The following is a 23,290-nucleotide window of genomic DNA, read 5'->3' as shown; positions in this document are numbered from 1 at the left end:
TCTTCTGGTATGCAAATAGTCCTGCTGCAAAAAGCAAGATATATCAAATTTGCAGGACTAAAAAGGCCGGGGCCCCAGTACAGACTCTAGGTTCTGGTTCACACGCACAGCTCTGTGGCCTGATCCTGACAGGATCCATCTATTCAGCCACTCAACCCTTACTCAAGGGATTAAATTGAGTGAAGAGCTCTTGCAAGTAGTCCTGTCGGGTCGGGTGACATTTTCAGTACTGCGTGACACTTTTTGCTCAAACCCCTTTCCACCCCATCATTGTTTTTTCTCCCTTCATCTTCCTCACACAAATTAAGATGAAACAAAGAGAAAGCATCCCACAAAACAGAGCAGAGATGAACTCTGTCCCAGCGCTGCAGGGAAGAAAGCAGGAATAAAAATCACTGCCTGTTTCTGCTTTCACAACAGCAGTAAATCAGGATGTTCTGCTAAATGGGGCTGTTCATCAGACGTACTTGTCCCTGTATTTTGTTGCTCTGCTCCCTGATTATTTTGCCATGTGATACAGTGATCAAAAGCAGTGGGTTATCACTAAAGGTGCCTGCTGCTTACCTGCTTAGACAGCTGTGCTTCAGGAAAGTAACAAATACAGCTTCAACTTCTCTGCATCCCTCTGTGGGCATCCTGGAGCTGAACACACCTGCAGCAGTGATGAACACAAGTGGGTAAGTGGAAGGAGAGAGGATCTGCATGTCAGGGGCAGCGCAGGCTGGAAGCAGACCCATTCCTACTGCATGGAGCGGAAGTATGCCCAGACTGCCCCCCACTTTGCAGGGGTTACCTCTAAAAGGACGAAGTCTGGTACCGATCACCACCTAATCACAGCAGCTCAGATGTGCTGGAGATTTCATGCTCAAGCAGCCGGCCTGCTCTGGGCTCCTTCCTATTCTGGCACCAGTGGTGGAGCAGAGCAGCTTGGAGCTAGCTCAGGGCTGTCCCCGTGGGCTTCACCGTAGGCAAATCTCACGTGTTACACAGCTGTCTGTGAAGCTGAACTCTGATGTAATACAGGGGAGATTCAGGCCTAGCCTGAATTTCATTGCAGATTAACCTCAAATTCCCACATTTCGGTGTCTTCTGCTTCGGTGCAGATGGCAGGATCGGGCCCTGCTGGGCTGGAGGTGCAGAATGACCACTTGAGGATTCAAAAAGGATCACAGGTGCCCTCCTGGGTGCAAGCCCTCCCTGCTCCCAGCCATGCCTGTGCACCACACCGACACACACCTTCACCATCTGCATCCAAACCATGGCTCTTTGCACTTGCACGTTATCACTAACACCCACGCAGGCCCAGTAGGAGCAAGCTGTGAGCCCCACCGCATCCATCTCCCGAAACCTGAGGAGCAGGATGGGTTTGGTTTGCAGGCTGTTTCCTCCCACAGGTCCGAAAGTGCCCCGAGAAGCCCTGCATGTCCCGGGGAGCCAGGCAGGGCAGAGCACGGCATTAGCAAGGGCCGCTGGTGCCCTCTGTTGTCACAAAAAAATATAGGAGCTGCTGAGAACACGAGTGGGACCTGCCACCCAGGACGGGTGCAGGGCACCCACCTCTTTGGGCTGCGGGTGTTGGGACAGGGCTGAGCTTGGCAGCTCCCACAGAACAGCCCGGTCAATGGGTTTGGCTTTGGGTTTGAGTGCCATTGGCATCCACACAGGGCAAGAATGGCTGCTCCTCACTCAACTCCATCTCCTAAGGGATCTGCTGCATCAGCCAGAGGATCTCAGAGCATTCCAGGATATTGTTTCTGCCTTCCTAAATAGCTACATATATCCGAAACAGTCCATGGAGATCACACCCAGGTTTCCCAGCTAAATAGTACATGGCAAGAATCCACTTTTTCTTTAAAAAAGGAGTGCAGTGTTACAGTGGGTGAGGGCCGATGCCTCAGCACATGCGTGGCACTGAGTAATCTCTGCTGAGAACAGTGTTCCGACCCTGCTGCCCAGCTCAGTGAAAAGGTGCCAATTCACACATCGCTTTTCACAGTGCAGAATACCAGCATGTTCCAGCACCGGCTGCTCTGAGCATTTCCCTAGCCTGCGCCCAGGATCATACTCAGTAGTTGTAAGCGCTGCTAGCAGGGAACCTCACACGCAGTTCTGGTGCTGCTCTGTCCCCTCCTACCTTCACCCTGAAAGCCAGGCCACCAGCCATAGGGACAGGCAGCGATTTCTTGGGCTGGCTGTGGGATTTCAGAGTGCCTTCCTGGTCACCCACATCTCAATGCACTCGTTCACCATCAACTTCAGCTGGTCCCACCATCTGCTGCATGAAGCTGCAGTAGGGAGAGGGCTGGCAAATAAATCAGGTAGGGTGATGGGGCCAAGTCTGAGTCCCGCTACTCAAAGAGCAGAGCTTCTTTTTGTCAAAGGTACTGAAATCTTCAACACATGGGGCTACAAGGGGGAGAACGTGCCCAGAAAACCTCATCCTAAATATGTGGCTTGCACTTTTCTTATGGTCCTGGCACAGAGACCCACAGTTTGGGCTCTGCAGCCTGTGGCCCGGAAAGACTCGTCTGGCAATTCAGCCTACAGCACAACCTCCCCTCCATCCTCTTGAAGGGCAGCAAGACTTGCACCAGCCTCCAAGCAACAGCAGGGCCCTGGGCATCGCTCAAGTACAAGGTTTCGGGCTCCGTGAAGGTGAGTTGCAGCCTCCCACCCCATTCCCAGGCAGAGCAGGGAGCTTGCGTTCTCTACTCACCTGCTAACAAGGGCCCAGCCCTGCTGAACAGACACCCATGTGTCTTGGAGGGTCCTCAGGCTCAGATGCATTTCAAGGCTTGCAGTTGATATGATGATATAGCCATCACCTTAAAAATTAATATATGAAAACAGGTTTTTAACTGGACTAGAGAGATTTGACTCTATTCAGAGCAGAACAGACAACAGTAAGTGGCTGGTTTCCACCCCCACAGCAATGGTCAGCTGTAATTTGTGTGCATCTCACAAGGAAGGAGTAGTTAATTATTATTTTAATACTAATTTATTTAGCACCTATCACAAAAAAAAACCCAACCCTTGTGGTCTATAAATGCTTATGTAATTAAGTCTTAACATTAATTGTTATTGGAGATGAAAGAAAAAAATGCTACCTGGTCAACTCAGTGTAAATTTTACTCTTTGTGAATTATCTCTAGAAATGCAGTTTTTCCATATTTGTTATTAAAAATAGCTGCAACAATTGCAGCTACTGATTGCTTGCTAGCTTCTTGCTAATAACGCAGCTCAGGTGTTTCAGATGTAGCAATTATGTGCTGTATTTCTGCAGTTTGGGTATGGTATTAACGACACACAGAAAATCTCTCCTAAAAACGCTCTGCATTGCATTGCTTCCTTCAAACCCCACAAACACTCCTGCCTCCAAAGACCTCATCCTGAATATCTGTGGGAATTACAGGCTAAGGCTACAGACCTAGTGGGGGGCAACTCACCAAGCCCTGAGAATGAATATCAATCAAATACTGCGCAGTGCTGTGCCCCGAGCACAGATGACCCTCCAGAGAAGTCAGAGTCTTATCTGAGAGGGCAACAGGACTCAGTTTTTCCACCAAAACCAAGCTTTTCACACAGGCTGTCTTAAATTCTGCATCATCGCTTGAGCATTCAGTTGCACAGCAGAAATGCAGGGTAACTCAGCGATCTGGGCTGTTCTCTGGGTTCTCACCGGAATAACCGAGAGCAGACCTTACACTTGCCTTGCCAGCTGCTGGACTGGACCCCAGCCCCGCAAGGTGCTCCCTGCAGATACAGCCTCTCGGCGTGGGCGGCATTGCTCTCGGCGGAGGCGAGCGCTGCCAGCCTGTACAGCCTGCCTGAGGGACTCCTGCACCAGAGCAGTCTATTTTATTTAACAATCCCATTTCCTTTTCCTGAATTTCTGGAAAGAACCTGGCACGGCTCCAGGTTTTTCTCTCTCCGAAGCGCAGCCTACACATGGAAATAAAAACATTTAGAAAGGGATTGGCCACGCTAATTGGCTGAACACCTCCAGCAGTGCCGAGATGCTGAAGGAGCGGAAAGAGGTGTGGAGCTTCACACCTTCTCCTGTAACCACAAAGACAGTCCATTTCCAGTGCGGGGTATGTTTGCCGGTGTGTTGTCTCCCCCCGATCGCTCTATATCGATCCCCTGTGGATCTGTGGGCAGGGACTGCCTCAGCTCCCAGGCCAAACAGAGCTGCACACACGCAGAGGGCTAACAAGTCTTAGGAAGCATCGATTTCATGACAAACTTCCTAGAGGAGCACAGCACACACAGTGCTCTGCCCGCTGTAGACCACACAGACATGCAGAGCTCCTTGCTGTGCCCCAGCATCATTTAGACCGAGTAAATGCTAATATAATAAATAACAAGTAACTTAATTGCATTGTGGAAATGGGGGGCCTGATCTTGTAACAAAATCCTCGTAGACATCCCCGTGCATCTGCGTAAACCAGGTAGGACCAGGCAAACTGCTACAAGGATCCTGTTGTGGTGTTACAATAACATCTTCAGGATGTCTGTGGCTCCGCCTGGATCCACATACCCAAAAAGTGCATTGGAAATGTCCCATCCAAAGAGCTCATCCGTTGCAATAATTTACAGAGGGGAGATGACAGAGGAGACAAAACCCTGGCTAGAAAAGTGCAAATAAGGACCCAAAGTTGCACTTTCACGGTCTCTGTGACCCATTTGAACTTTCGGGGTCCGAGAGAGATGGGACTGTTCAGCATGGGAAAGAGAAGGCTCAGAGGGATCTTATCTATATGTATAAATAGCTGCTGTGAGGGTGTGAAGAAGATGGAGCCAGGCTCTTCTCAGTGATGCCCAGTGAAAGGACAAGAGGCAATCACACGATTTGAAACACAGGTTCCACTTAAACATAAGAAAATACATTTTTACCGTGAGGGTGGCCAGACACTGGAATAGGTTGCCCAGAGAGGTTGTGGAGTCTCCATCCTTGGCAATATTCAAAACCCAACTGGACGCAGCGCTGGGCAACCTGCCCTGTCTGACTGTGCTTTGAGCAGGGGGCTGGAATAGACAATCTCCAGAAATACCGCTGACCTCAACCATCCCATGATTCTATGAGTAGAGATTAAAATTAGAACTAATAGAAAATAAAAATATCACAAGAAATTGGGAGAACCGATTGAAAGAGGCATGCCCCAGGTACTTCAATGGATGCTTAATTGAAATGTTCTTGGCTTACAGGTGTTACACGACAACTGTGCTGTGCTTTTCTGTGTCCCAAGAGCCAAACAGGGACCAAAGGGAAGTCAAAAAAAAAAAAAAAGCTGGAAGTCATCAGACTCCTTTTACCTCTCATGCTGCTTTCCTTCTGAATGGGACAGTCGGGCCAAGCCATTGCTAAACATATAGTTTTAGGATGATGCTCTTGAAAATTGTATTTTTCAAAATAAAATTTCATTTTACCAGAAATATTTATCATATGCTTCTTTCAAAGGAATATGTTAATGTAGCCTTTGTCCAGTGCGGCTTTTTTCATTTGACCATGTATTTCTCCTGGAAACTAGGATTTATACCCAAATTAAACGTTTTTGTGGGCTTCTAGATTCACAGGTTAAACACACAGTAAAACCAGTTATCTCCCCATTGCAGGTAGAGAAAAGCACAGAATTCTTGGCATTTTAATCACCCCATGAAGATCAATGGATGATTTTATGCTTTTTTGTGGAGAAGGACAGGACAGGGAAAAAAAAAAATCACATATATCGATTCCCAGGCATCAGTGAAATGAATAATAGGGTGAAATGTCCTACGTAAGTTCTTTGCAGGTCTTGTGAAAGCTGCCTGCCAAGGAAATGTAGCTGTGCATGTAGGTTGTGATTATGCTAAAGAGGCACTAAATTAGTACATTACATGCCCCATTTAGCACTACTGTGCAAAATCTGAGAGTGCTAATACATTTTGTTTCTAGGGTCAAGAATCATTAAAGAATGGATTCATGGTCATTCATTAGCTAGGAAATTAAAGTTTGACAGCTGCTTTTCAGTTCTGATTTCTCTTAAATGGCAGTATTATATTAGAAGGCTTTTTTTTTTTTTTTTAAACCTTCCAGGCTGTAGAATGGTGAGTGTCATCCCTAAAGCAGAGTATTCCCGAGTCATCCAACCAGACGTACTTTGTAAGAGTCATATATGGCTTTGGGGATTATTTACAGGGGCTGAAAATGTTGCTATGTGCTATTGAAAGTGGTTTCTTGCTTAGCTATACGGTTATAAATCCAGGTTTGGAGTTTTAACTCCACTTCTGCTAGTTTTGCATTACAAAGGAATTATACCTTGTGCAAGCAGAAACAAGGCCCTGGGGTTCTCTGTGGGCCACCAGTCCCAGAAGAGCAAATGGAAGTTATGCACATGTATTTAGAGAGAATGAGCCCTTTCACTAAAACAAAAGGAACAAGAAAACCAACAGTCCTCACAACTCTCAGCAGGGCTCAAGGTAGGAGAAACACTGCTTGCCCGCTAAGGTAGGCACATAACATGAGGCTCAGGGAAAGTCCTTGGTAACCCCAACAAAATTCCTTGGATTAGAGTCTCCATTCTGCAAAAGCCTCTGCATGTGAGAAGCCTCTCTGAGCTCAATGGTACAACTCACGTGAATACATGCCATGTCGCAGACACAAGTGTTTGCCAAACCACTGTCCAGCTGACAAAACGCATAGTCCATAGATTAGCTGACACTCGAGATGGCTTTGTTCCTCATTCTGTATCAGCAGCCACTGCAAATACATAAGCAGATATATTCCCCTTTTCTGTTTCCCAGTTTGCTCCTACTAAATTTATATCGATAATAGGAAGGGTCTTGCTTGTCCCACACAACAGCCATCCTAATGAGAGCTATGTTTTACACCTCCGTAACATTGTTCTTCCTGACGTGCCTCAAATCTCTTCCTACACTACAGCCAACATTTAAGCATCCTGACTGTCCTGCGGAGCTTACCCCGATTTCCTCTGTGAATACAACTAGTTGTGTGCGGATCTCTCTGAAGAACTGGTACCTCTCTCTGTGAAAAAGCAGCACTGAAATGGCAGCTTTGCATGGGAGAAAAGCTTAAGGAGGGGGGGGGGGGGGGCGGGAAAGACAGACGACGACAAGAAAACCCAGCAGCCTGGGGCCTTCTATTGATCAGAGCCCATGGGCTGCCTTTGATTAATAATCTCTGCATCAGTACCACAACTGATGTAACACCCAAAAATGTTGCATTAAAAATGCCAACATCGAATTGGATTGATCTGGTTATTTGTGCTACAAGAGACACTCAGTCCCAGTCAGAAGAATAGTGATATCACTGACTGTATTGCTAAATAAAAAAAACTTAGAAAAAAGTTATTTCACATTCCACTCACCACAAAACACTGTCCCTCCCAGGCAGGCTAGCAAATAACCCTCCAAACTTGCAAAGTACATATGAAAAAACTAGGACACTTACAGAGCAGAAACAGACTAAAACCAATAATTTATTCATTAGAAATTATTTCCTCTCTTATAAATTGGTAGAATTGAAAGGCCATATTTTATAGTGATAAAGCATTGCTCAGTTCTAAAGATCCTGTGCTCTTTGTTAAATTTATGCTGCATGCATTTCCCTTTTGCTGAAATGCTGCTGTCCCCAGAAAGCAGAGCAGCAGATATGGAGCACTGCCAGCCTGACTTTGGGTTTAAGAGCTTTACCCAGCCCTGTCTTGAAGGTCTTCCGCACCAGAACGACCTGCCCCTACCCCCGAGGATTATTCAGCTGCCCTAATACACCTTGCTGTTACTGCACTCCCAGCCCCAAGAGTGACAAGATGCAGAAGCTGTGTCTCGAGCGTGGTCAGATTAGAAGGAGGTCAGTGGGGAACAAGCTCCTGCCTCTGCATGGTATGATGTACCTCCAGTGGGCACCTCAGAGTGTTTGGTGTACAATGTTTCTTGGACCCCGTGAATGTATTTCCACAAAATGCAGCTGATGGTCTGTCATAACCACGTGACTCCAGGAGCTGCAGCCCTCCTGAGAACACACGAGTCCCCAGAAAACACACAAATATCCAGATCCTCAAAGAACACCACAGAGAGCTGCTGACACGCAGCTTTGGTGCTGGCAGCCTAGACGCTGCTTTTTCAGCTCTGCTCAACTCCCAGTTGTACTTGCTGGTACAATCACAACTGAGCAGAGACAGGGACCCAGACAGCCCTGCTGTGCTGGGACCAGTCTGCAACAGCCCCACGGTCAGGTACGGGCATGTTGTGCCCTTTCCTGTTGCTGCTGTCTGCCGCTAGCCCCATCACAGCCATCCAACAGCATCTCTGGCCCACATCTCGCAACACTAGCAATTATTCTCTTGCCAGGCTGCGAAAAAACAGCCCTAATTAATGTCTTCTAGAGAAATCTCCTCCCTGCCACCCTAGAAAAGATGCTGCAGGAGGCAGATGTGCAAGCCCAAGGCAGCAGGGCAGAGAGGAGGGTGCGGGAAAACGCTTGATGGGTCTCCTGGGCCGAGCGTTATCTCCCATTTCCTTTGACAGCCCACAAGAGACGGCCTTCCCAAAGCAACCTCTGAGGTGGCCTGTTCGGCTTTTGTCTCCCTCAGCAAAAAAATTTCTGCCCCAGCGGCTCCGAACAAGGCTTCCATTAACTCCGTCCCCGCAAGAGCAGCACGTGGGACAAAAAGCCCAACACTGCGTCCCAGCCCTCAGACAAGCCTGGAAACAAACATTGCAGGAATTTGTCAGAATAAAATCACCCGCTCGGTGTCACCGCATACATTTACCTACCTCAGCGCCTATTCAGGGCCCTTCCAAAAGGGCAATATTAACAGAGAGAGATCGGACACCATCTCTATAGCAACACCACCCCGGAAAAATTACGGTTGCCCCAGCGAAGGGAATCCCTGCTTTCGGAGCTCCATCAAGTCTAGGGGTTAGTCCTGATTTTAAAACCAATTCCCCCTTCGACTAACTTTTGTTCCTTGCAATAAAAACATTTAAGCAACAAGAGAGCGGCAACCTGACTGGAAGGAGGAGGGCGATCGGAGGATGCCTGGCGCAGAAGGGATGTAGCAGAGCTGTGGCATGCAGCGCTGCAGCACGCATGCCTGTCGACAAAGTAAATCATCAGCCCGCTGCTGTGGGGACCCTGCAGGTGGGGAAAACTTTTCTGGTGCTATTAGACTCGCAGCAGATCCCAGGGCACAAAAGTTATCTGGGTGCCGCACCTGAAAAGTAGGATGAAAAAGCACAGGTAGTAGTTCCAGTTTTCATCGAATCAGTGATCCCCCTTTCCCCTCCAAAAGAGTTACTGAAGTTAAATAAAGTGACTTTAAATTGTGGGGAAAAGAAAGGCAAAAAGAGCAAAGAAAACTGTGAGAGAGCATAGAGTGCAGGAGGAAAGTGGGACTCAGTGAAATGAGAGCAATGCAGAAAGTATTAAAGCCAATCTAGCCAAAGATCCTTTAACTCTTTAAATCAAGGGGGCAGATCTGCTGCATGTGGGGTAGAAATGAATGAGAATTTAAGTATGCCCCAAACTAGATGAGCCCAATATCCCAGTTTGAGCCTGAGAGCAGTGACTGGGTGACTAATGGGAACAAGCATGAGAAACAGTGTCATTCCGGGAAATCAGCCCATGCAGCCTCCACGCAGGGTTTATACATTGCAGAGCCAGCAGCAACTCCATCTGCATGCTTTTTATGCTACTGGCATGATCCAACCTTTAGCCTCTGGTAATGCTTTCACTGTTGGAAAGCATTCCCAACACTTGGAAGTTTGGGTCTCAGGTGATGAATTTCTAAATTTAGTATGCAAGAAGCAGTTCTGGAAGGCAGGTGGTCCAGCAGCCTCACAGACACTTTCACTTCATGATTCTTGACAATTTACGACATTGATCTGCATTAAAACCAAAGGAGAAAGCTTGAAATAGCCCCATAATTATGCTGCAGAGAAGCCTTAGATGACCTTCCATTAACACCTGCTCTGTACTAAATGCTGAGCATCAATTCACACTAAGATGAAAACTTGGGCTTGTAGCTATGTTTAATATGACAGAGTGCTCAGCACCCCACTGCTTCCGTGGCTGCAGATTTGTCCACCTGTGCACCAATATCCTAGTGAAGGTACCCTGGATGATGGGAAATGCTCAACAAGCTCTGCTAGAGGGGCGTTTGGGCGGACATCTGGAGGAAAGACCCTGAAGCATGCATCTGAGATGTGGCTTCATGCAATGACTTTCTCCCACTGAAGTAAAGACTTCCAGATCTGTAACTATCATAACCTACTTGGGGCTAATCTGCCTGTCCAAGCTCCAGCTGGAAAGTAAACTTGTCCAGCTGAAATACTGCTGGAAAGGTTAATGCTTAGCAACTGTATTAAAGTACTGGGAAGGCAGGAACTAAGTCAGTTCAGATAAATAAGGGGAAAATCTATTTCTAAAACACATTTGTATGTTATATTTCAAGTATGCTTACAAATAACATGTCTTGTGGGATGGCTTCAACAAGTAGAAAAGATATTTGCACTTGATGGCTTCACTAGGGAAAGCATACAGAGGTGCCTTCTCTTCTCCGTGTCTCCTTACTCTCACGGATACACCAGGTTCCTCGCTCTGCTTCCTCCTCCTCTCTTCCCAGGGCTCTGGGCTCCTCCAGCTCCATAGCACTGGGTCCAGCATCAGCAAGCTCCTTGTCTGGAGCTCTGGGATCCCCCCAGGAGAGAGAATGGAACAGGTAGAAAACCACTCCAGTAGAAAACCCCACTGCATGGCTCATAAGATCTCAATATCCACTGCCATGCACAATCACAGTTCATAACAGCAAACAGCCCCCTCCAGGTATCTGCCAAAAGCTTTCAGAGACCAGTATGGTCCTAAGACATGCTCCCTTCTTGGTCTCTGTTTTTGCCCTGCCAGATTTACTGGATAACCTCTGCAAAGTGATTCTCTCAGTCACAATGGTAAGAAATATTTAGAGGCTGATGCTTCATATGATAAACAGCACAACCCTTGGCAGCAGTAAGCCGGACCCCTTCCCCTTAACTGTGACCACAGCTTCTCCTTATTAAGCTCTTTATGTCATTAAGTGGCCCCACTGGGAACAGCAGAAAGCACAACTGGGAACATTAATGAAGATCTACAGCATTACAAGAAAAAGCTCAATGAATCAATGCCTCGTGCCTTATTCCCATGGCTGTGACCTGTCCCCACTAGTAACAGGAGTTTGAAATGGGAGAGACCTCCCCTTCTCCTCTTTCTCCCTTGAGAGGTCTGTACCACTCAGCACTGATAGCTGCTTGCAGGCAACAAAGGTGACTCTGGCTGACTTGTTGCCCTTATGCATCCCTCGTGTCAGTCTTCATCCAAATGGTGCAGACGCCAGCAGCTGGGACCAACACTGGCTCTGTCACACTTCTCTTCTGTCAGCTGGCGGCAGCTACATTCACTACAAAAGCAAACACTCACCTTCTCTTGTGACAAAAATAAGCCACCAATGGGCACCAGGGCTCAGGATTGCAACCTGTAGGAAATACGAGGCATAATGGGAGGATTAGGAGATTTTAGGCTGCTTTAGGAAAACCTCAAAATCATGCATAAGACACCGGATTGCACAGATGAGAAGAAGCTCTTACCGCCCAAAATTAAGATCTGAGGCACATGTTCAAAGTGTACCATAGAACCCAGGTGCATGGCCAGGGGATTAGGAAAGGGCTTTACACCTGCCCACATTCACTCACAGCTGCGTTCGTACACCCATAAAATAGCTCATAGCACCGCGAGGCACTGGGTGAAGGCAGGGATCGGGGGGATGAAGCTTCATGACCGTTGCAAAGTGATTGATCAGACACAGCCACGAGCAGTTGTGCTCTGTGACTGCCGCCAGCATCTCTCGTCCCATGTCCTGTTGCATAGCCCTGGGGAATGAGGACTGCTTGAGATATTCCTGCACCACTACTCTGAGGGCAAGGACTGTCTGCGGGAACAGACCTATGCTTTTCTGCCCTGGGTCACACCATAGGGACATAGGGCTTTCTAACCGCAGGAATAAAGATGAGTGAAAAACTTGAAAACTTGATCACATCTTGCCCGTGTTTCACATACATGCTTGGCAAATAAACCAGCAGTGCTCAATTGCTCATTTATGCGAAATTCTATACTTAGGGTCATTGAGTCACAGGGTAGGGAGATATATGCATGTACCTACCCATGGCACAAAAGCAGCTCCAAGGCTGTCTTGCAGAGACTTATTCTGCTACACAGGTCCTGGTTTTCCCTTGTTCTTCTTAGTACCTAGTACAGCATTTTTTCCCTGAGAGTAGTGGCAAGGACTATACAAAATGAAATAATTCTTCATTTCTTTGCAAGGGATTTTTTTTTTTTTTTTTTTTTTTTTAGTGATAAGACTCCCCTCTCCAGCACTGGTAATACAAGAGCTCAGTGTTCATGTCAGACAACACTGAGAGGACACAGCAGTCATAAGGCTGATACAGGGGGTAGATCAAAGGGGCTGTGGCCCTTTAGAGCTTTCTAGCAGGCTTGGCAGGAATCTTTATGGCACACTTGACACAGGTCCCAGACATTGATAATGATGCTCACACTGGTACAAATCAATCCTATCCACCTTTCTCTGAGATCTGCTTTCTCGCAAAAAGGATTACCAATAACTGTTGCCTGTGGCAAGGAAGAAACCAAAGTTATGGATTTGTCTGAGCATCCTGTGAATGTATGTCAGGCAGTCACAGCCATCCCCTCCTAGGCCTGCTATGCTTTTGGTAGCACAAAAAAAATAGGGCAGTTGGGCTACACGGCTGCCTTGTGAGCCTCCTTACTCCTTCACGCAAGTAACCATTTACCTGTGAAAACACTTAACACTTCCCCACCTTGCCCTTCCTTAGGCACAAACGACAGCTCCTGCTCTCTCCAAACCCTTCTCCTTCTCACCAGCCCACCAATGTCCCCCCTCAGTCTTCCAGGCTTCTCCTCCTGGCCCCACTGGGTGACCAGCACCGTGGAGTCAGCCTTGATACGGGCAGGATGTGCTCCTGCCACTTGACCCAGTGTTACTGACATGGTGGCGATGTCTGTCCTCACAGGAGAGCTTTCCCCAGGTAACCTGCCTGGTGACTTGCACAGCCAGTATCAGGGAGCTGCAGCTGGGGACTGTCTGGTACCACACAAACAATTATCCAAGTGTCTGCGATGGGCTTGTCCTGGCCTTCCCACCAGGGAATTTAACCTCAGGGATTAAAACCTTAGAGAGCATCAGCCTGACAGTACCTTCCCCTCTGATGGAAAACCCCAGAACAAGGCAGTGAAAAGCAACCCCTTCAGCAGCCTGCAGCTCCCAGTCCAGGAGGGCCACAAATAGCCCTAGAAGGAGAGGACATAGCAGGGACTAATGTGTTTTGGCCTCTCTGCTGAAAAGCACAATGGAAGAATCTGTTAGCAATCACTTACGCCAAAATCTGCCTTTAACACCACTATAGTGACCAGTGCTGTTAGCAGCGGTCCCCCTGCCCCTTCATAAACACCTCAAGAACAAAGTGCAATGCCGGGTCCAGGAGCCCAGCTCCAGCTCATGCTGCCTCATTATCTTCTCAGCCTTGTTTAGTCTTTGTCTCTAATGTAGATGGTAAACTCTCAGGGGCACTGACCATGACTTAGTTCACTGAGTGCCAGACAACTGCTGGAGCTCAGTTAATGATGAGACAACTCCCATAGGCCCATTGTCTTAAGTGGGAGTTTTGGCTAAGTGAAGACTTCAGGGATTTGCCCAATAATAAGTCAGTAATTCAGGATGCACTTAAAGACACATTCAATGTGCCTTTGCAGCAACATCCTTGGGAAGTGAACATTTGTACTCCACAGCACAACTGCGAGGAAGTCTAATATTAATTAGGAAGCAAACTCAAGGGCTCTGAATAGGCCCTTATAACAAAAGATCTTTTATTGAATAACTGTAGAGGAGTGCAATGCCGAAGTTTTCATACCAAAGTAACAATAAATGAAGTGCAATTAATGCCTTTAAGACCAGTCTGTAAATTCAGTCTTAGCTTAAACAAAACAAGGAGCTTCTAAAAACATCTTTTAAAAACTGTAAGAGGAAAAAAGAATGGATATAAACTTAAATAAAATACACAGGTTGATTCAACCTGTTTCAGCTGATAAACGGCGTGGTACTTGTTCTGTGCCAAAGTGACACTTGACCTCTATATATCTTCTTAATGAAGTCAGCAGAGAAAGACACCCAGTGAGCCTTTGTAACACTGCAAGCGAGTTGCAAGCTGGGCTTCACTAATGGGAGCTGTCACTTGGTTTTTTCCAGGTCACAAACTAAGAAGAGCAATTAAATCAAATTGGAGGCTGTACAGATTGGAGCAAGCCTCAATAGACCAGGTACCTAAATCATTAAAGACATAGTTCTTTTCCATGATAAATTGTAGAGGAGAGTGAAACATGCTGCTGGTCATTAATCTAGGCTAATCAGCTTGAAAGCTGGGTTGTTTTATTTAGTAATTAACTGGTTATTTGAAAAAAATGATACATGGCCTATAGAGCTGCCATCCAGCAGATAATAATGCAGAGCAGTGGGGAATCTCTTGAGGGCAATTCATGCCTTTTCAATTATAGCCATTGGCAAACTCTGAAAAATGGCTCCGGGTTTGTATTGACACGTAGTAAAGAAACACACTCCAATGAACATAGCAGGCATCTTGTTGCATGCTGGTAATTGCTCTGGCCTGCCCCTTACACAAACTGCACTAGAGCAAACCAAACATTTTGGAGGTGTCCTTCTTCCCATCCCTTGGATTTACAGTCAGTGTTTGTCAGACCCTTCTGCTGGAACTGGGGGAAAAGAACTGCTGTGTGTCGATGGTCAGGTCTGCCATGAAGGTGGCCCTGGCCTACTCTTTCAGAGCTTGGGGCTGCATCTCCCCACATGGATGCACAGTAACCAGTCTGGACTTCTCCAAAAGCACTCCGTGGGAGCCCCAACTGGTGGAGACAAATGCAGCCTAAGCAAAGAAGCTGAAGCCTATTTCCTGGGGAACCTGCTGAGCAGGGACACCAGTTGATCAATCCCTGCTGTCCCACACATTTATTGATGGACAAAATACATAGGACTGGCTGTCTATCTTTGTGTTGCAATAAAATCAGAGCGAGAAAATCTCTGAGAACATACTGTAGGAACAGCGTGGTAATATTCTAACTGAGAGGAGCCAGCCAGTCCCATCTGCCACGTCAGTGAAAGGTCAGTGTCTCCCAGACCCAGCCACAGCTATGACAGGTTATTTCACGCTCAGGTCTTCCATCCATTTTGCACAGGGGCACCTAACTCCTTTGCCCTAGACTTGGATGTATAAACAAACAGCTTTCCTTTGGTGACTGAGACAGCCTCACCAACAGTTGCTTCCAGGTGTCCACAAAAAGCCACTCAAATGCAGGGATCATGTAAATGAACCACGTGTCCCCAGAATGGATTTTTGTCCTTTATTAAATAGAAAGGACAGGAGAGAGGTTAAGATTCTGCTGGAAAAAAGGCCTCTGGACATAGAAGAAAAATCCCTTAAGTTACATGGAATACATAGGCAACGGCTCTGACTCAAAAAGCTCCTGAACCACGAGTTGCTGGCAGACCACACTGTAGTATCATGCACACTTATCCTGTTTTTCACTCTACCCTAGGCATGTGCTGCTGGCAAATGTTTGAGGCAGGATACTGGGCTACCCGGACCAGTGGTCTGATGCAGCATGACTGCTCTTTCGTTACGTATGTTCTCTCTCAAGATTCAGAGGAAAAGAAATGTATGGCTGACACAGCAGCAACAGGAATCCAGGCTGGAGGGAAGGGCAGTACCATCAGCAGGCGGGTAAGCCTTGTGCAGATGGATGGGCTTGTTGCGCAGTCACTGTATCTAACCAAGCGTACTTCAAAAAATATATTTCCCTCTGTATTTGAGAGCCTTTGATGGAGATTCTGGAGGTAGGAGGAGAAAAGCAAGAGCCTGAATCAGCATACACCATGCACACAAAGCTTGCGAATACTGGCCACGCAGGGTTATTAAACCTGGTTGTGGGGGTCAGGAGACCCCCAGAGCCAGCAGCATCCCACAGAGCAAGCAAAGCAAGCCCCAACCAGCTTAAAAAAGCAGCCGTTAATGAAAAACTTTACCAGGAAAGCAGATCACATCAAGGCCACACAGAAGCCTCAGATCCTTTAAGCTGCACTTTGAAGACCAGTGGTGACAGACCGACAGATAAAGGCAAGGTCACAGGCCATCAAGACCCCCTCCAACATACCGTGCAGCTGAGTTGGAAAAAAGAAGAAAAATCATTGTTGCTATTTGACTAAACATTATAAACTAAAAATAGCTGAATATCTCTGATTAGGAGAATTCCAAAGGCTTACAATTCTTGCCACTTGGGGTCCAATTTTTCTCTCTTTTATTATGGGCATTAGGTTTTGGACAATACCAGGGCTACAGAGGGCATATGTTAAGTTAGTCTAAGCCTGCACCACGCGAACCTTTGCACCCTATAGGCTACTTTGTCGAATATTTCTGTCTCCAAATGAGCTGTAAAGGTTGCAGCTTTTCTGGCAGCAGCCAGTACAGCTCCCATTAACACATGTTTCATGAGTATAATTTTCAACAGTATTAATAATTGTCCTCATAAAAGCCCATGAAAGGAACTTAATGGACTAGACTGTTTTTATTTCCATGAAATTCCTGCTCTTTTAAAAGCTCTCCATGCCTGGATTTAATATTTTCTACTTTCAGACCTCAACCAACTGTTTCCAGGCATAAACTTTCTTAATTCAAGTGCACTAATGCCAAATGAAAGGCAAAGAGATCTAAAGTTCTGCTAGACCCTGCAAGTTGGGTTGAAAAAGTCAAAGATGAAAGGGGCGCACCCGCCAGTCACCCTCAGATGACCAGGGTGCGACTCTGGGGAATCACTACCTCTAAGAAAGGATTTTTTGACTGCGCCAAAGACCTCATCAGCCTTTGTGAGTGCCCGCTGCAAGGTCTATCCCGCAAGGGATGGCAACCAGCTGGATATGGCCACAAGAGATGATCCAGTTCCAGACCAGGATCTTGGACCTGGGGTCAGGTAGTGGAGAGGCAGCAGCCAGGATTGCTGAGCTGCCTTTGCATGTTTGGCTCATTCGGCCCCTCTTGACTTCCATCGGCAAAGCATGGTACCATCTCCGCAGGCACAGAAGACTGATCACTGAAGAGCAACAGCACAAAATATTCTGGCTGAAGCTGGGAGAGTCTGCTTAGAAACCCAGCTTCAATACCTTTGGCTTAGGCAAGGAGGGAACAGAATTACTAACCTATAAGTTCGACATTCAGTCATAATTAACACTCGGGGGAAACACGTCCAATTCAAGACAGCTCCTAATTCAGCAGATAAAAGGCAGAATGAGATCTCAGTGCTGGAAGCTACAGCACAAACTTAGTCAAAGTAGGGTGGTAATGTTTATCAATGACCGTAATAAGCTTAGCAAACTTACCTGGTGACAAGATCCATCACAGAACGTTGTTAAATCAGCCCTCAATGTTTCTTCATTGGAGGGGTCTTTCAGCTCAGCCAGAAGTTCAAAATTTGGTGCAGATGATCACAGTGACCCATTCTGGTCATACCACCTAGAAATACCAAGCAGTAAGAGTTGAAACACTTGTAACAAACTGCTTACAAGTAGTTAATGGATTTTTATTTGTTCCCTGATATCTCTAAACTGCCCAAGACAACCCGTTATAAGAAAATAAGAAATCTAAGATGTAAAAATACTTTTCTTTATGAATTATTTATCTTGCACAGGAAAACGGCCTTATAAAAACAAACAATCAAACAAGAAAAAGCACAAAAAATGAGACTGGATCAAATACCTCACACCAAGGATCATTGAACTCCTTTGATTTCCAGTGTCAGTGGAAACAAACAGCAGGGAAAATCTTCACTTAAGTCAGAGGACCCCAACCCAAACAATATCAAGCAACCTTGAAAATCCAAGATTAATGTTGATGGAAAAAAACAAGATGATCATTGGTGTGCATTACATCTCAGAATCTCTCTCCTGTTGACCAAGAAAACACCTCACCTCAGGTATATCTTAGACCTAACAGGTCTGTTTTCACCTTATTATAAACAAAACCAGTGTGTGTTATCTTGAAAATGTTTGCTCAAAAAGTTATACAGATAGCTGGCAAAGCTTTTCTCTTTATTATCACCTAAAGCCCTCAGCTTTGCATGTGGCTGTTTGACTGGGACAATCTTTTCTGTGTTAATTCTGTCCCTGTTCTTCAGTAGAGTAATTGCAAGCAAACTTCCCAGCACTGTGGAATCACAGTGATGACTGAGCGAAATATAACTAACAGGAATGACATTCTGGAGTCCTGAAAACCTGAATGCTGGCAAAATTACTGAAAAGAGGAGGAATTCCACAAACACTTGGGAATTTATGCAATAGTTCTCCCAAAAGGATTTTGACTTATACTTTGTGTACCCTCTCAGTCCTCTGTCACCTAACGTGATGTGACTCAATCCATTCCATTGTCTCTCGACTCTAAATTAAGCCTTACATGCAGGAAAGTTATTTCCAGAAAGACTCAGAGAAAGGGGATTTCAGACACAGCATACTTCAGCAGTGAGGCATTTCCAGAGAAAGAGACCATACCAAAGCACCACTTTTAGAATTCTAATAAGCAAAAAAGCCACCCTTGTCTTTCTCATCAGCCACGTGGGTTTGCACAATTAAAACACAATAGTTTCTTCCAGGGCTTTGTTGAGGTCCGGAATAGCCCTATGTAAGTGTGCAGTGTGGCATACCATGCCTATTCTCTGCTCTCTGCAGGTCTGTCTGCCCAAGGCAGCTCCTCCACTCCATGCAAACCTGTTTCTCCCTGGCCGTTGGAAAGGAGTTGTGGTTTTACTTTGCTGCGCTTGAGTAGTGTTTCTGATAATGTCTAGGATCAGGTGTTGCTAAGCTCCAAGAAATACTTAGTTCAGGTCTCACTGAAGCCTTTGTTCAGTGAATATTTCCTTAAAGCAGAACGCAATTTTCATATTTGCATTTACTGTAAAATTATCAGGCTGAAGAAACCTGACAAATTCTGGAAAAACTCTCCTGCCATACATTTTGGAGGTCCAGGAATGAATATTTTTGATAGAGAAAAGGTCTTATTCAGGGATTTCTAACTACTTCTATCCTGAAATCATCTGTGCAGGTAACAACCAACGCAGCTAATACTTACAAGCTGAATGCTTACTCTGAAAATGGCTTAATGCATATTTTCACTTTCTCTGAGGTGAAGTGGATGGAGGCTACTTAGAGTAAAGCCTGCTTGTTTCTTCTCCTTTATAAATTCCTGATTATCAGTGGCTGAAAAAAACATTACCAACATGTAACTGTTCATGATAAAACTTCTTACACCAGTTGGGTGATCCCAGATGATTTCATTATTGCTGTTGAATACAGAGTGAAAATGCTGAGACTCTCTAGAGCTTCTTTACTTAGGAACTGGACTTCAGATTTATTAGGAAAACAGTCTAGTTCTGAAATATTTTCTTAACAAAAAATTGGTCTTTTGGGGGGTTAAGATACAGTTTTGGATTATTTTAAAGAATACATTTGAAGCCAACAGTTTCTGAACGACTAGAGCTAATGAACTGACGCTAGTCAACACGGGTAGTCACAGGTTGCCATATACATACATATGCCATGCCTGAGGAGGCCACACACCAAACTTTTTAAATAAATAGACTAGTACTTGAAATGGCAATATAAAACATTCCCAACTTTGTATTATAACAGCACCCAGCTGTCCGTCAATACAGGAATAGTAGTTTGTTACCAGGCAAAAAATTCCTAGTCCAAAGCCTCAACGGGGCGAAGGGCTGCTGCCAGCTGTGTTTGGCCCAATAAGCTCCTGCAAGCTGGGAAACTTGAAGATGCTGCCTCACACAGAGTCCAACTTGTTCATTAGGAGGCTGCCATCCCCACATCCGCAGGAACTCACTACTGTCTCCTCTTGAAGCACCGGGCTGTCCTTTCCACCGCTGCTTCCTTCACCGGAATAGCCCGCAAGCTCTGACTGAGCCTTTCTGGGAACTGCTTCCTTGGGAAGTGAAGTTACTTGCAAGCCTCATTCCTGGTGTAGAGTGCATAGGGATGTATGTCATCTAAAAGCAAAAATCACATGAGATGACCTTATTGCATAAAAAGGGATAATATCAGCTTTAAACATGTGAAGAACCGAGACACCTGAACGAGGCAGTGGCTGGGAAATCAGCTTCTGCGGTACACAACTTTGGCTGGCTCGGACAGAACAACAGCCACTTCTGCCATCCACATTTGCAGGTGGACACAAAAATACTGTGGCTTTGCGGGATGGACAGGCTCTTTTCTCTCACAGGGCTGACGGCTGCTAACTTTCTTTGTCTATTTCACAGCTATTGCTGGAAAGAAAAAAAAAAAAAAAAAGGCAGCTAAAAAGCCTGCTTTTGCAAAAGCAAGAAACAGGTCTGACTTCTCCCTCCTGGCTGGGATTTCAGTCAAGGCCAGCACAGTGAAGGCCTTGTTCTCCCCTGGAAGTTCAAGACAGTTTTGTTTAGGGGAAATGGAGGCTTCAGCAGCTGCTTTTTGGTAAAAGGAACCTTATAGACAATAGGTGAATCATCCCCAAAAGCAGTCACTTGACATCAGCCACAAAAGCTTCCAGCCTCATGATCAACGAGCCCCTCTGAACTAATATAGGAAGAATTACGGTGGTATTTTCCTGAAGTGTGGAGCTTTGCCTCTCCCTTTTTGCTGGGAACACAATTACAATGCCATCTCCCACTCCCTTCAGCTCTGAATTACCCAAGACAAGTCTGCAACATAGCAAAACGTGAACAGTAGATCATAGGACTTGTCCCATCTCTGCACCTGGTGGTGAAATCCATGCTTCCTTTTTCTTTGACCTTAGACTCCTTTTTAACATATAACTGCATTACCCTCAAAGGCAAAGCTGTTATTTTTTTCTGAGACAAAAAGGAAAAGGAAGCACTGTAAGTTCAACTCAAAAAGGCAATAAACAACATATGCTATCCCTATTTGTGTGTCCACGGAGGGTATAAAAAGCTGCGGATTAATTTTTGAATACATCTGTGGAGGGGACCAATCCTGCAAGCTGGTGGGCACCAGTCCAGAGAAATCCAACTGTCTGCAAAGGCTCTCTTTCTTGAAGATTCACCTCCCAACAGCATTTGGGTTAACGTTTCTTACGTAATACCATAACCGCAGATGTGCAGCTAGAGACTCTTCAAACAGATTCATTTTGATTGAGGTTCTTTATCATTTTAGCTTGCAAACTGGGCTAAATAAAGATTCCATGCAGTTCACAGGCAAAACAACTGTAGCTGAAAGCAGAGATGTGAAGCAAAAGAAAAGCAGATCTGCTTTAATCCTTGACCTAAATATGAAGTAAATAACAAACCTATAGTGAACAAAGACCAAAGGTAGCATGGAAAAAGTCTCTGTTAATGACACCATTCTTCTGGGGCATGTCCCCACTGAATTGCACACAGCTGAATTACTCCAGTCTGAGCCAGCCTTATGACTCATATTAGGAAATGGGTGAGCCAGAGATGCTAGTGATGCAGAAGGGAGAGACCATGAATTGAAACTATGGAGGCTGGGACTCAAATGACCCTGGACCTTCACAGAAGTCACGGGGAGGTTTAATTTTGGAGAAGACAAGGAGGAGGCAAGAAGCGGTGTAACAGGTAAGGTAACAGGTGAGGTAACAAGCTCAGGTAACAGGATGCATGCGATGGAATTTTTTGTCACCTGTGTTTTGGCTCATAATCATTTTGTCTCATTCTAACACGCTGTCATGGAAAAGAAAGAACTGATAGTGGGCTGCAACACAGCATTTCCTTTCCAGAGGGACTAGCGTTAATTGTACTAATCCACGGTGATTTTTTTTCTGCCAAGTATTATTCTTCACGTTCAGATTTTTGAAGCGTAGTCTGCAGCATAATAAAGGAGAGTGGTACAGGCGGCTTTCCAAAAGAGAAAAGGGTTCCTTCAACAGCAGCCACGCCATCGCCCTCCAGTGTTTTCAGGAAGAGCGTGGCTTGTTTCAATATCAGTTTGAAGTAACCATGGCAGAAACAGGATGTTTGGTTTCAGAGAGCAGGCAGTAAGTTTATATTGTCAGAGCAAACACTTGGGACTCCGGATCACAACATCCCTTGCTGTTTACAGAGTGTGTTATGCCAGAATCAGACGTGAAGATGCACTTCACAGTAACAAAAGAGGACAATGCCATTATCCTGCAATTGTCAACAGTGTTACAGTGCTGAAGACTTTAGTTCAATATTTGCCAAGCAGTAAAATGAGCAATGCCTGTCAGTTTGTTGACCTGGATGCATCAAGTTACTAGAAAAACTATATTGAGCAGACAGCAGTTAAGTTTCAATTGTTGGGGACAAAATTCCATCCACAGAACTAAGTGCTATAGAATTACATTCAGATTAACAAGAAAACTGTTGAGATCTTGTTTGGACGCTGTCACCAGGATACAACAAACAACCATTCTTATGTTGAGGCACTTTCAAACCAAGTGTAGCAAGGGCTGTGTCAGAGCCAGGCACTACAACTCTTGCAGACCGAAATTCCAAGGGGATTTAAAATGCTGTAAGCATCCTTTCTGGAAAGGCTGAAAACCTTAAAAGAAAAGTTACTTTCACCTTAATGCAGAATGATTGCTGTCGCTTCATTGACAAGTGTTCTGCGAGCTTTAGGCTACAGCAAATGTTGGCACAGTGGTACATTTGTACCAAACCATGCTTTTGTTCAGTCACCTGTGTCTCAGCGCAGCCAGAAAGGCTTCAGCTGGCTATCCCTGCTGGGAAGGCTGGTGGACCTGGGAAAGCGCTTGCCCTTGCCTTACAGTAGGGCAGATATGGGGAGGATTAGTACTCTGGTTGCACCCAGTCCTGGGCAAGTGGCACAGACCCTGGACTGACAGCAGCCTGAATGTCCTTCCCTTGCATTCAGTGTGACACCTCCCACTGCTAAATCACTTCATTACTGATCTGCAGCTGCAATCCATGAACGGGAGAATGACAAACCAGTAGAATGGGCTTGTTCATGGGACAGAACAAACAGGACTGACACCAACATTTCTGCAGAGAAAAAGCATGCAACAACAGTGAGTTAAAGCAAAAAAACCATAAATAATCAAGCGCGCTCTCCTCTGTTTACTATAGGCAGCATTTCAGGCCTCAAAGGGCTGACAACGCTCAGGC

General features: G+C 45.8%; 1 long non-coding RNA gene across 1 annotated transcript; it reads right to left on the bottom strand.

Annotated features, from left to right (window-relative positions):
• Window positions 1-2,733: 2,733 nt before the first annotated feature.
• On the bottom strand, window positions 2,734-16,284 carry LOC134516890 (uncharacterized). Its single transcript, XR_010071480.1, has 3 exons — window positions 16,161-16,284; window positions 11,453-11,507; window positions 2,734-2,825 (listed from the first exon to the last, which is right to left on the bottom strand). It is a non-coding gene; the product is annotated as an uncharacterized LOC134516890 (long non-coding RNA).
• Window positions 16,285-23,290: the final 7,006 nt, after the last annotated feature.

This window comes from Chroicocephalus ridibundus, chromosome 6 (assembly GCF_963924245.1).
Source record: "Chroicocephalus ridibundus chromosome 6, bChrRid1.1, whole genome shotgun sequence".
Lineage (NCBI taxonomy): Eukaryota > Metazoa > Chordata > Aves > Charadriiformes > Laridae > Chroicocephalus > Chroicocephalus ridibundus.
This window is presented reverse-complemented; position numbering and strand designations above follow the sequence as displayed.